The 12,711-nt window shown below is 38.8% G+C and overlaps 1 protein-coding gene across 2 annotated transcripts in view; it reads left to right on the plus strand.

Moving 5' to 3' along the window:
- The first annotated feature begins 770 nt into the window (after window positions 1–770).
- Window positions 771–12,711, plus strand: part of LOC110850977 (alpha-2B adrenergic receptor) — a 70,256-nt gene continuing 58,315 nt past the window's right edge. The window contains exon 1 of one of the 2 annotated variants that reach the window (XM_035853179.1): window positions 771–1,874. The gene's annotated coding sequence lies outside the window, so the exon portion shown is untranslated. The remainder of the gene's footprint in view (window positions 1,875–12,711) is intronic. The other variant, XM_035853177.1, reaches the window with a different exon arrangement.

A 12,711-nucleotide genomic window follows, 5' to 3' on the forward strand; every position in this document is an offset into this window, starting at 1 on the left:
ATTCGTTTCGAAAAATTGGTTAATTTGCTTATTTCCAAGTTTTATTCTGACCTTTATGTAACACTCGTACGTAATGAAAGACACGTGCAGTACAGCATTGTATATGTTTTTCTTACTAAAAAAGCCAAAGTATTTTTGTGCGTTCCGACGCTTGATAAAACCGCTGGCCTGTCATCTCATCAAGTCGTAGGAAAAGACGACATGACCGGTTGTTGCCTGTCGTGGGCTGTGGGTGTAGTTACTTAAGTCTCTCCACTCGTAACGTATCGAGACAATGAGAGACAAACCTTTTTTGTCCCACGACTGACCGTGTAGGTTCTCAGATTCAGATCTAATTCTCAGATAAATAAATCAATTAATTCAGACAATTAGTCTTTGTCAGGTTGTGACAGGTTTCCCCAGAATCAGCGACAATCTTTAAGCTCGCTACAAACAAAGATCAATTTCTCCAGTTAACCTCGACTACTTACAGTTTGAAAAAAAAACACAGCGCTGCTGCTGCTGCATCAATCCAATCCCATTCCATCCCATCCCCCATTCTTCGCCCGAAATAAATTACTTCAGATAACTACTTTCCAGAATTAGTGGCAAATTGCGCGAGAAACATAGTGCTCCAAGGAATTTGCAATTAAAAAAGTAAGTAAAAGAAAGCGATAAGACGCTCGCTTTTTCGTTTTGCAATGGAAAACCGAAGCGTTGGTGGGCACTCGATCTAATCCTCTCTCACCACCGTTGCACTTTCTTCTACGTCTCACCCAACCCACAACTGAGTCCACCCTGAACCCACTGAACATTGCAGAACTACTTTCATTTCCCGGATCTGGACTCAGTTCGATCTCGGTGGTTGATCAGTAAGCAGTGGTTGGTTGAGCAGTTCTTGTCCAAATTTTGCAACATTTTCGCATTTTTATTCTGAGAAATAGCAGCATTTTTTGATTTATTCAGTCCTCGATTGCATTTTCTAGTCTGTGTAAAGGTCGAGCATATTTATTTTTACTTTACAAACCAATGATATTCACGCAAGTTACAGGTCCGATTTTTTGGTCTGTTACTTTGCTCTTCTAACTTTTTTTGTTATTTAATTCATTACCATTTTCAAGGTTCATATCTTATAATAGATTCACATTTGAGTTTCTATAAATACTTGGTAAAGCTTACTTGAAAAACTGACTGCAGAGATTGAAACGAGTCTCAAATATCCCAAAGTCTCGTTCCACCCCGGACGCCATTTACTCACCTTCTCCCCGATTTATCGTATCGTCCCATAATCCCCGTCGTTGTGATTTTTAACACGGTCGTGACAAACAGTTTCAGTGTGGCCAAGAGAGAACTTTGCACTGTTTTGAACCCGCATTACAAAGACATTGCCATTACGATTATTACCAGTCGGAGGGACAATACGCTTTATTTTACCCCCTCCTCGACCTTGTGCATTTAACGTTGCCTGGTCATAATTAAACTGCATTTCCCAGTTCCCCACACCACTGCAAGAGTCGTTTCAAAGTTGAGATAAAACGAAACAGATAAAACAAGGAATAAAAAGAGTTGGTAAAAGAAAAAAAATTTCAAACTTGCTCACGATTAAAAGAGTCGCTATAAACTTGATTGCAAAAGCTGTACAAGGCGAGATTGCATTTTGCGCCGGACATTGTACTTGCTCTAATTGCCGATAAGTGTGGCCATTTTCGCAAACTAGTGAATGAAGGACAAGGAGAAAATATTCCAAGCACAACAATTGCTTCATTCATCGCAATAGCTCTTTATCTTAGAAAATACAACAGAAGCAATTAGTCAACGACACCACCAACAACGACGACGACGAAGAGCGATCCAAGAATTGAAACCAGGCGTCTCATCTTCTCCTTCCCGTAAAGGTAAGATTCGCGATGGTGCGATTTATTTAGTTGTTGTGAGTACATAAAGCTTACATTCATTATTTATTGCTGGGCTCATAAAGCATAAAGGACGGGTTGGGATAGCATTATTATTATTATGTGGTACCCAACCATCACCTGTGTTATGGGACTCGTAAGGGGAATTAAGGCGACCTATGCAAGAAATCATGACCATTTGTGTTGGATGAGGAATGATTGATGTGAGTATAGAGATTTCTCTGGGAGAGAGAGAACTTGAGGCAGATTGAGACAGCAGTGTAACAATCTACGACTTTATCGTGTTCCTTTTATGCATGCCGTTCTGAAACTCGGGTGATTTCACGCCTTCACTGTATCCTAATTTATGCAATCAGGCGTCAGTATATGGCTCCTTCTTAATTTTACGTAAACAGAGGTAGGCATTCAATGTACATATGCAGTGAAATACAATATATAGCAAGAAATACTACACACTGTACACTTTCCGTTTCTAGTCACAACAAACACAAATATCAACACCCGTTTCGGAATACAAATTCCCATACCTCCGCTGGTGTGATTGCAGATTTCAGTGTAAAACAACTGCCAACACATCAACCGGAATCAAAACGTAGTCGACTGCCATATAAAGAATTCATGCACATCAATCACCCCTTGTCACTGGTGGAAACAGGGAGAAGCAGCCAAGGAAATCTCCAAACTATGAAAACACGAATTTTCCCGTAACAAAAACATCTACAAAGCGTATACAATGACTTAGGAGGGGAGCTTGCGAGGTTGATAATAACAGATATTGGTGCCCTTTGGATATGTGGTAGGGACCCATGAGTGTACTAAAACCCTGAAGTAGTTTGACTCCATGGCCACATTTGCGCCCGCCACACCCACTCAAAAATGTCCAAAAAACGCTTTCACCCCAGTTTTCACTCACTCAAATCCACGCCAAAAATCCAATTTTACTCGGATTTTGAAATTTCTTTCACCATTATACTCCCAGATAGTTGCTTTCTTCAATCCAATATCAAACTCAATTTTTTCGAAATTTTTAGTATTTTTAAAATTTAAAATTCTGAATGAGCATTGTTGTAGTCATCAACAAAACAAATTATGTTTGCGAAATAATCATCAATAAAATTGAGTTTGATATTGGATTGAAGAAAGCAACTATCTGGGAGTATAATGGTGAAAGAAATTTCAAAATCCGAGTAAAATTGGATTTTTGACGTGGATTTGAGTGAGTGAAAACTGGAGTGAAAGCGTTTTTTGGGCATTTTTGAGTGGGTGTGGCGGGCGCAAATGTGGCCATGGAGTCAAACCACTTCAGGGTTTTAGTACACTCATGGGTCCCTACCACATATCCAAAGGGCACCAAGATCTGTTATTATCAACCTCGCAAGCTCCCCTCCTTAGACAAACAATAAACGTACTCCATTATCATTTTCGTTTTTAAAAGAACGTCAAAGTTCAGGAGGCCTTTTTCATCCTACTTTTTTTCTAAATATCGAGAAATTTGAAGGAAAAAGTTTCTTGACTTGGTACATATGCACGTGGATCGTGTGATATAATTGGCAGAACAAAGTGAAGTGAGGAAGAACACGATTGACTATGTATTCCATCAATTGGACTCCTGTTTTTCACTTCAACGGTTGCATAAATCGGACAGAGTGACTCGATACGTTTGATGGATTCATAAATGTCAATTCACAACTTGATGCATATCAGTTCGCCAGATTGAATTTTTCTTATGATGAGTGACTGACTCGCTCGCTCGTTTTGATTTGTGCCGTGATAACGAGCACAGGAGGGAACTCAGTTGTAAGGAGAACAAACGTTATTCACTGGAAAGTTGAGCATTTCCAAATTTGCTAAAATAGGAAAAAAAACATTAACCGTTGCCCATTTGCATGACAGTAAATTGTGTCACACACAATGCAAAGGGTTGTTGAGTTAAGGAGTGGGTTGTTCAAGAAGTGAACGGCATATCTACATAGATATGTACGTTGATGAAAATGTTAAGCATATATGTACGTACACACTAAAGGGGTATCTTATTATTAGTCTGTGAAAAATGTATGGTTGAAGATTATTAATGAGATTCCAGTGACTTCTGGACACTAAATAAATTGTGTGGCTTCAATTTCTTGTTTTGACACTGACCAAATTTGGATAGTAAAATCGGAAAGTGGTCATTGTGTGATGAGAGGTTTTCTGCCGTTTCCTACCACGAACGAAGCTGTCTATTGTCTGGAAATAAATCGTGATTGTGAGAATTTTTGCTCTGAAGTCTCCCAGTCTTCTACAGAAGCACATACCTAATAGGGAAATCGACTACTTTGCAAAACAGTGCAAAACTACCTATGGGCAATTTCAAGTCATATAAAATGCAGACAGTGCAACGCCATTATTTTGAGAACGCCAGCAATGACATGATATTCCTGCTTTTACGGTTCTACATTATTATGTACATTACTACACTGCAATGATGTGCATCATCATCTCGTGTCACATCTTTGGAAATTAATCACACATTTTTACATAACGCCGACCAACCAGCTATATCTGGAAATGGGAGGATGTGCCTGAAATGTTGAAACAATGCATGGTTGGTTAAAAAAATTAGGTAAAGGAGGTGAATGGAGGTAAAAAATGTTGGGTTAGTTTCGTATTTCATACATTCGCATAATAATATTGGACGAATGCACGCTGTATCGTGTGCAGGTGGCAAATGATAAATTTAAATGTCATGTTTCTCTGCACATTTCATAAAAGTCTGTCTCAGACTTCTGTTAGTGGGTGCGTGTTCTGGTTCCAAAATTCGGTTTATAGCTAGCATTGCCTGGCTTCAGTATTAATAACCTTTGAAAAAATCCACCCGACTTGTTCGTCCCTGCCTTGTATTACGCACCTATTGAATATTGACGGATACCTATGGATGGATATGCCAGTGTTTAAAGCTTAATAAATTACGGGAGGAATCCTCAAGAAACTTTCAGCATCGAAATACTTAATTTATGCTATTTTCTTATCAGATTACATAAACTATGGACAAAAACTTGTAAAGAAATTGCACAAACTATGAGAAAGGTTATTAAATAGAAAGAGAGCGTATGGACATATCATTAAAATCATACTTTACTGGGCAATTGTGTTTAAAATTTTTACAATAATGGTAACGTTTATCGATGGTCGATGAAACTTTAACCCAAGTATTTCCGACTCGCATTTGCAACATTTCGTTCAGTAGTGTTGCAACAATTTAAATAAATTTTCCCAAATTACTGGATAAATAGTAATTTGAAAATAAATTGTTGGAAACTTAGCATTTTATAATAATGCCTACTGCAACATACATATATTACAAATTGGACATATTACCCTCACAGAAGGTTTTTATATTTCCAGACTTTTAAACTATTTAGGTTGTTAAATTACTCAATAAAAAATTATCTCAAACATGTACAATAAATTGTTGCTAAAATTTCGACCCTCATTCTTCCTCATCATTTACTTTATCGCTAACCGGATTCAGGTACTTTTTTACAAGGTCATCACCACACAACTCTGACGAGAGAGAGCAAATTTATCCAATTTTGAATATCCAGAATATGTCGAGTTTTCAGTGGTGGGTGTCAAAATATTATAAGTTTTATTTTATTGAATCCGTTTCTGTCCCATTCTGCAATCTTTCACTTCCATTCCATCCAAGTAGCCGTCTAAGGTCACGTTATTCTGTAAGATCTGCCATTTCTAGCCCACACTTCTCCCTTTGACCGAATACTTTACCCATTTCAATTGTACCATATTTTCATGCTAAACAGGATAAAATATTGGTTTACAAATTTAAACTTGCACTCTCAACACCTCATTCGAATTCCGAACACGAGTGATGACATTTCAAAATTCAAACAATTTGAAACAAGAGCACGCCAGGGTAACTTACAAGTGGGGAAACATATGTCATACTTATGTGGGAGCAGGGAATGAATTATAAAGACAGCTTGAATTATTTGCTCATATATGCGACGCTACATATGGATGGATGGAATGGATGGCTGAATGAGAACAAGATATTCTACAAAGCATTGCAGAGAAAACTGGAGAAAGTCGGCCCATAAGAGTGAATGGTATCCTCCCAAAAAAAATATTGGTGCTGGTGACGACAATTGGTGGTGAAGGTCGACAAGGCTAAAACTTTCTCCTTTCTTGTATTGGTTTTGTGCGTTCAAACTTTGAATATGAATCAGAGTCGGGAATCACAAGGATTTTTCTTTACATTAACAATTGATAACCCGTCGTGCGCCTCCTCCCACACTTTCTTTTGTTTCCCATCCGTCTAACCCGTTTTTAAGTCTGTGTGAGACTCATCTCGTCAAATAAACTTGAAGAGTTCGTCACGTTTGCGGTGCAGTCTCGTCGTCATCGCCGCTCTTGCACCAGAACATTTCTAATTTATGTACTTCCCAAAAACCCTTGTTGCAGTAGATACAAGTCTTAATTTATCCAAATAAAAAAACTTTTTATCGTCGTCCTCCATGCAAGTTGTTCGTGGGTAGGTGACTACTTGGTCGAGAAGTTGAACACAATATTGAAATCTTACAGAATGATAATCCCTTCTCCCTGACTCTGCTGACACATCGGATGGCTTGATGTAAAATGTAGTCGCATTTGCTCCTCATGGTGAAAGTGGAACATTTAAGGAGAAGAATTTCTTGGGTTTTTTATAGTTCATGTGGCGTGGTTGCTGTTATCTACATGCCAATGTGGTTGGCGGTCTCGTGGTGCGGCGCCTCAGGTTTTTAGTGTTTTTTTCACGTCCTTTCTCCTCCGCTTCTTCTCATCTGATCCACATTTCATTATAATGCAAAAACTTGGCACCATTTGTACAGGATCCATTCTCCTGGTCTTAATTGAACGAATCCAATTTAAAACGAAACGTCGTGGTTCTATCAAATCAAGGCGGCGGTGCAATATACACTTCTTCTCCTCCGCCTCCTCCTCCCTTCATCGTCTCCCACGAAGAAAGGAAACTGGGAAAATGCAGCAGAACTACTCGGTCTTCCATCCGGTGGAAAGTTGTCCGTGAAGTGTGTAGTTTTCTCATCGTCGTCGTCCCAGCTTGCAACACGACAAGAGACAAAGAGACAATTTGAAGATATTGATATTGCGGATGGAAATGATACGATAGATGCAGCTCTATTATTTACAGATGGATGCTTTATAAAATGAGCATGTGTGTTTCAAATGTCTGCTCATGGTATTCTGCTTAGTCTACGGCGGTAGGAGTGCTTACGTGCCGTTTCTGTCCGGAGGAAGGGCAACAATTTGCTAGGATTGCGTTTATTGTATGCTCACAAATGATGATGGTAATCTTGGTTTACTATTGATTACCTTGCTGATTACCAGAGAATACATTTACAATCAAAGGAAAAGATGATTTTTTTCAAATTTCTCTCATTTCTCAAGTAACAGATCAAGTAATGTATATTTTCTCTCTGTGTATACACTATATCCATTCGAAACCTTTGGTTATTTGAGTAGTACTGAAAGGGATATCTGGCTGCTGTCCTCCTCCTCCTGGAACCATGTGGCACCACTACTTACGAATTTGTTTCGCCAAGTTCAACTTCATTTTATTCTCCCTTCAATCCTCATTTCTTCATTATGCTCAGCATTTACATTTAAATCCTTCAGATCCGTCTAGGGAGCGAAGTGAATTTATCTATCGGCGTCGTACTTCCAAAGATTTCCTCCTCTTCCTTCCGTCTTTCATGCCATCTTCCTCTGTCATCCTCCCTGCGCTTATTGTGCACGGGAGGCAATACGTACACCAGCAGTACGAGGAGGCCTCCTAAACAATAGGAGACGACACAAGAAGGACGAACCAGACTTATCTTAATTTGTTTCCCTCAAGGGAGATCATCATTCCTTCCGTTCAGTTTAGTACTTCTAATACAACTCCCATTTAATATCACTCCTTTACTGCCAAGCATACAAGCCTGATATTACATAAAGGGCGTGCATCTGCTCCGTTGCATTTATTTATACTTTTTGGCAACTCGACGAGATGCTCATTTGCCCACGTATGTAAGTATACACACAGTTTCGTAATTATGTCACATAGTTGTGGAGAAAGTTGCCTCATACAAGTGATCACATTTCAAGTACAACACAAAAGTTTGACAACTATTAACTTTTGCTGCTGGGATTTTGCTATTTTTAATATCGTCTGGGCATCCTTCCTTTTTTAGGTTTCTTTCTCTACGAAACCGCAAAATATAATGACATCTAATGCATCACGTCCGCACATGTTTAACCTTTAAGCTCTCAGGTTTAATGTCTCGGTAAATTTCCTAACATACTTTTGTAGCATCATTCACTCTCACCCTCCTCAACGTCTAAATTAAAACCGAGAGTGGAGGATCGTACATGTGAACGATATGTGTCCATGCCAGTCTTTTGTGCTTGTGCTCATGTTGAGATTTATTTTTGCTTTCTCCTAATTTCCCCTCATCATTTGCAGACAGAATTAGTACGGACTGACCTTATTGACCACGAGCTGAAAATTTATTCATTGTGTAAGTGCAGGATGGGGAGAAAGCGGCACTGGTCGCATTTCCAGCGTGTGTGTGCAAGCAGGGCGGCGGAGAGAGGAGAGAAAACTAATGGGTTCTAATGGTATCACATTCATGGGGCTCGTTGCTTCCACTTTAATTTCCATACAGTCGACCACTTTCTCCTCGCCGTCGCACTGCCCAAGCAGCGAGCAAAGGATGTCTTACATACATGCCACAAATGAGCAAATCTTTGTATTCGCCACCACCCAGCAACGCCTGATAGTGATCATCATTACCAGAAATCTTAAAATAATACGGAACAGAACAAGTTCAACTAAGTAAGTAAGTAAGTTGGGGAAGCGAAAATTTAGTTTGAATATCTGGCCTGCATTCTAGCAAGGTTTTTAACAAGAAACCTCTTGTTACATATTCATTGAAAGAACAATTTCCTGCTTTTGAGACGAAATTTGTAGTCTAATTTCGTTGATGAAATTTTATTTAAGGATGAAAATTGTAATAAATTAGAGTGAGGCTTCTACACATACGTTTCATAAGCCGGAACTTTGTTTAAAGTGGATAAAATGTACAAAGTACAAGGTTTCACTAGAAGAAAGTTTTCTTTGTCGTTGTATTTCGACTTGTGGCACATCTTACAAAACCATCCCGACCGTTCCCACGCGTATAGTTGGAAAAAAGAGATGAAATCTATATATAAAATTTATCTCATGACTAATAAATTATTTTAGCATGAGCAAAACTTGCTCTTTAATAAACTTTTATTTCCACTTGCAGAGAGAGAAAGTGAGAGTAAAAAGAATGCTGGGTGCATTTGGAGAGAAGTAAAATAGTAAATTCTATCGACAATGAGGATCCTATATTGAATCAGAGATACAAAGTTTCGTCTTCAATTTTGTCATAAATCTTTAAAATAAAAGTCAATAGATACTTCTCTTATATGGCGCGAAGTACAAGTATTGGTTTTGATTTATTAATGACTTTACCATAAAAAACAAGTATTGATCTTATCTTAGTTTTCACATGTTCCGCTCCAAAAGCGTATTCACCATAAATATAGATTTCCACTATGTCCGTCCTCCTCATTCATATATTTCTGCAGGATAGTCTCATTTCGGGCTAGTTTGTTCACAGGTTGTTTCCTTGTGCAGTAATAACAGTACGCCCCATTTCCGACCGAGATGAGATGCGATTATAGGGAACGCCTGAATTATGCCGTTGAAACTTATGTTTTGCCACCCACCATGAATGAACCCAACCGCAGACCGAAGTACGTATGGTCCATTCAATGATGTGGTGTGGCTGGTGTAAATAATAACCAAAATATAAGGTGGGTGTAGAATCTCTATTATTATTCCATTGATCTGGTCCAATTGTTCCGCTCTGCACTGTCTGTAATCGTTAATCATACTTAAAAATTTACTACTCGACTGGGGCCGAATGTCACCCATGCGGCTTCCCAGAGATTTTTAATTACTACGACAAACAAGGTTGGCGGAGAGGAAGAGGGGGTTTAATTTAATATTGAAATTATAGCTGTCTCACAGAATTATGAAATTACGTAAGCACCAGTTTGCCTTTTATTTGGTAATTAGTCGAAGCATTGCCCATGTTTTCCTCGATAAATATAGTAATTACGACGTTGTTTGGGTATATGATTCGTAAATAAATAGTGTTTTTGTTGATCGAGTTCAACGTTTTCTTGAATAACAGATGTCCCAAAATCTGGAAAACAGTTTTACAGAGCGAAAAAGCGTTTTTTGTTTAATGCGCAGAAAGTGCAAAGGGAAGTGCAAAGGGACATGTCGAATTCCCTCTCGCTATGAGAACATAACAAACCAATCATACCAAATTGGGCTGAAATGCTCTACTATTATTCCGAAAATGGCAACTTTTTCCCCTCTGGTAATCTCGTGTGGAAGGCTGTATAGCATAATTCGCACGTGGGCGATCAACCACTTTTACTCGCCTTCAAAAATAAATATCTCGTTGAACTGGACAAGGAATTGAACTTGACATTAATAAGACAAGCCAAAAATATCTGCCAACCAGTTCAGTATATCCACGCAGCTTACCCCATCACTAGTTCATGCCTACTCTCTCCTCCGTATTATCGGATCATGATAATCTTTGAGGTGCTGTTGCTGCGTGAAACTTTTTACGTATGTATTTATTTATGTGTTTCTTCCACCATCTGGGACAGAGAGAGAAAGTTGTCTGAAACGTAACGGAAAATCGTACAGCAAGATTTGATTTCGGAGTCTTCTTCTTTTCGACCATCCATCTTCTCCGTGTAAGTTGATTTCCTTGTTCCAATATAATGTGTCACATTGGACAAGTCATTGACACCAATGTAGCGTCTGAAATGTTTAATTCAATATTCAAGTTAATTACACTTTTTAATTTGTTGCGAATTAAGTTTCCGGGTGAGACATCCTTACTTGAAGTGGTATCGTTAGTGTAATTATTCTACCTACAAGTTGGGCTGTCTGGCAAAATTGTGTCGTTGAACTAACGAAAGAGAGAAGAGTCTGGAAAATACTGCATTAAAAAAGAAAACTTCAATCACGTTAAAAAAAATCGGCTTTCGCTTAACAACTGCGGCTGGTAAAATTTTCTTTCTCCATCCTCTCGAGACGTATTCACTGTATGGTGACTGACATGCCGTGGAAGGATGGAGAAAGTAAAAAGGAACTGTCCACAAGGTTGACAAGTCACACGCACACATATCAAATTTTTACCACGGCAATATCTGCTCAGAATTCTGGTCTTCTTTTCTCCTCGTTGGATAGAATAAGATAGAATAATCACTCTTTTTGCCTTTTGTTACTCATCCACCACCACCACAAACACGTAATAATCAGTTGATTAACTTTCTCTGCCCTGGCACTTTCATTTTCATTGTGCTGAAAGAGAAATCATCCTCCCGTCGCATGAAAATTTCTGCTGCAAGACACTAACAAACAGCTCTGAGGAGTATGCTGGTCAAGGCCAAGGCCTGCTGTCATGGAGCAATAGAACAATCTGCAATCAGGAATAGATGACTTTCTCGTTGAGTAAACGGAATTTTAGTGCTAAGCTGGCTAAAGCATGGCGGGCAAGTGTATATGTACGTATCCTCGACGTAATGATAAGTGCTTATCATCCAGAAACAATTACACAAAATATTAATAAATGCAATGCACATCTTTTCGAAAATACTTACGTGCGCCAAAAAATGTTCCGTCATTTTGATGAATACCACGAAAGATTAAAGGACGTGCCTGCCTAAAGGAAGGGAAAGTTTTCCTCTATTTGTTAAGCGACAAAGCATTGCGTAACATGCATGTATGCACCAGCGTTGAAAAGCTCACACATTAATCAAGCACATCTCATCTTCTTCCAGTTGGTTGACAAATGACAATTACCATCCAAGTTGCAAACGAGTATGTCGTTGGCTGCAAGTTGCAAAATAAGTCCTGGCGGCTATGCAGTTGCACGAAAGAGGTGCTATCCTCATCATTATGTGTGAGAATTAATCTTTGTTATTTTTCCAATGGGATCGGCACCCTCCGCTCAAACTCTGAATCACACTGTAAGTCTAATCTGTTTATTTTGTGGTTTGAAATCTTTTACATAATTCGGAAGTGCTTTGTATATTTTTATTTCTGTTGGAATGACGATGCAATTGCATAAGTTGAATTTTTGACCTTGAACATGTGATATGATTTGGCTGGAATTTGACATCGACCTGCGTCACTCATGCACAAACTTTGGAGAATTGGCGTTCGCCCCATTCATGATATTTTGTCAGACTATACTTGTCTGACAGGCGTTACAGCATTGATGCATTATTTCTGTACTTTTTATCATGAATTTAAAATGATGTCGTCCAAAACATGACTGACAAACCAGTCACTTTATTTTGTTTTCTTGTTGTTTCTTGCGATACGAAACAATTCCACCCAAGGGCTCCTACGTCCACTTATTTTCAAACATGAGGAGTATCAGAGAGAGAGAAAAAGAACCTGTGTTTCCTGTCTCACTTATTCAAATTACATAACACAATCCACCCAACCTCCCTCCTTCTCAGTAGGAGTTTTGAGACTACTGCCTGAGTGAGAACATGAGCGACAGGAAACAAATCCCTTTACGAAAAGGGATTGCCAAAAAGACACGCACAGAAACAAAGAGAGGAAAGTAAGCCGTTGAGGAAATTTAAAGAATACACAATACTGGACTTTTTAGCAACTGGAACAAAGGGACGACGTAGTAGGCATCTTACTTTT

This window comes from Folsomia candida, unplaced genomic scaffold (assembly GCF_002217175.1).
Source record: "Folsomia candida strain VU population unplaced genomic scaffold, ASM221717v1 Fcan01_Sc006, whole genome shotgun sequence".
Lineage (NCBI taxonomy): Eukaryota > Metazoa > Arthropoda > Collembola > Entomobryomorpha > Isotomidae > Folsomia > Folsomia candida.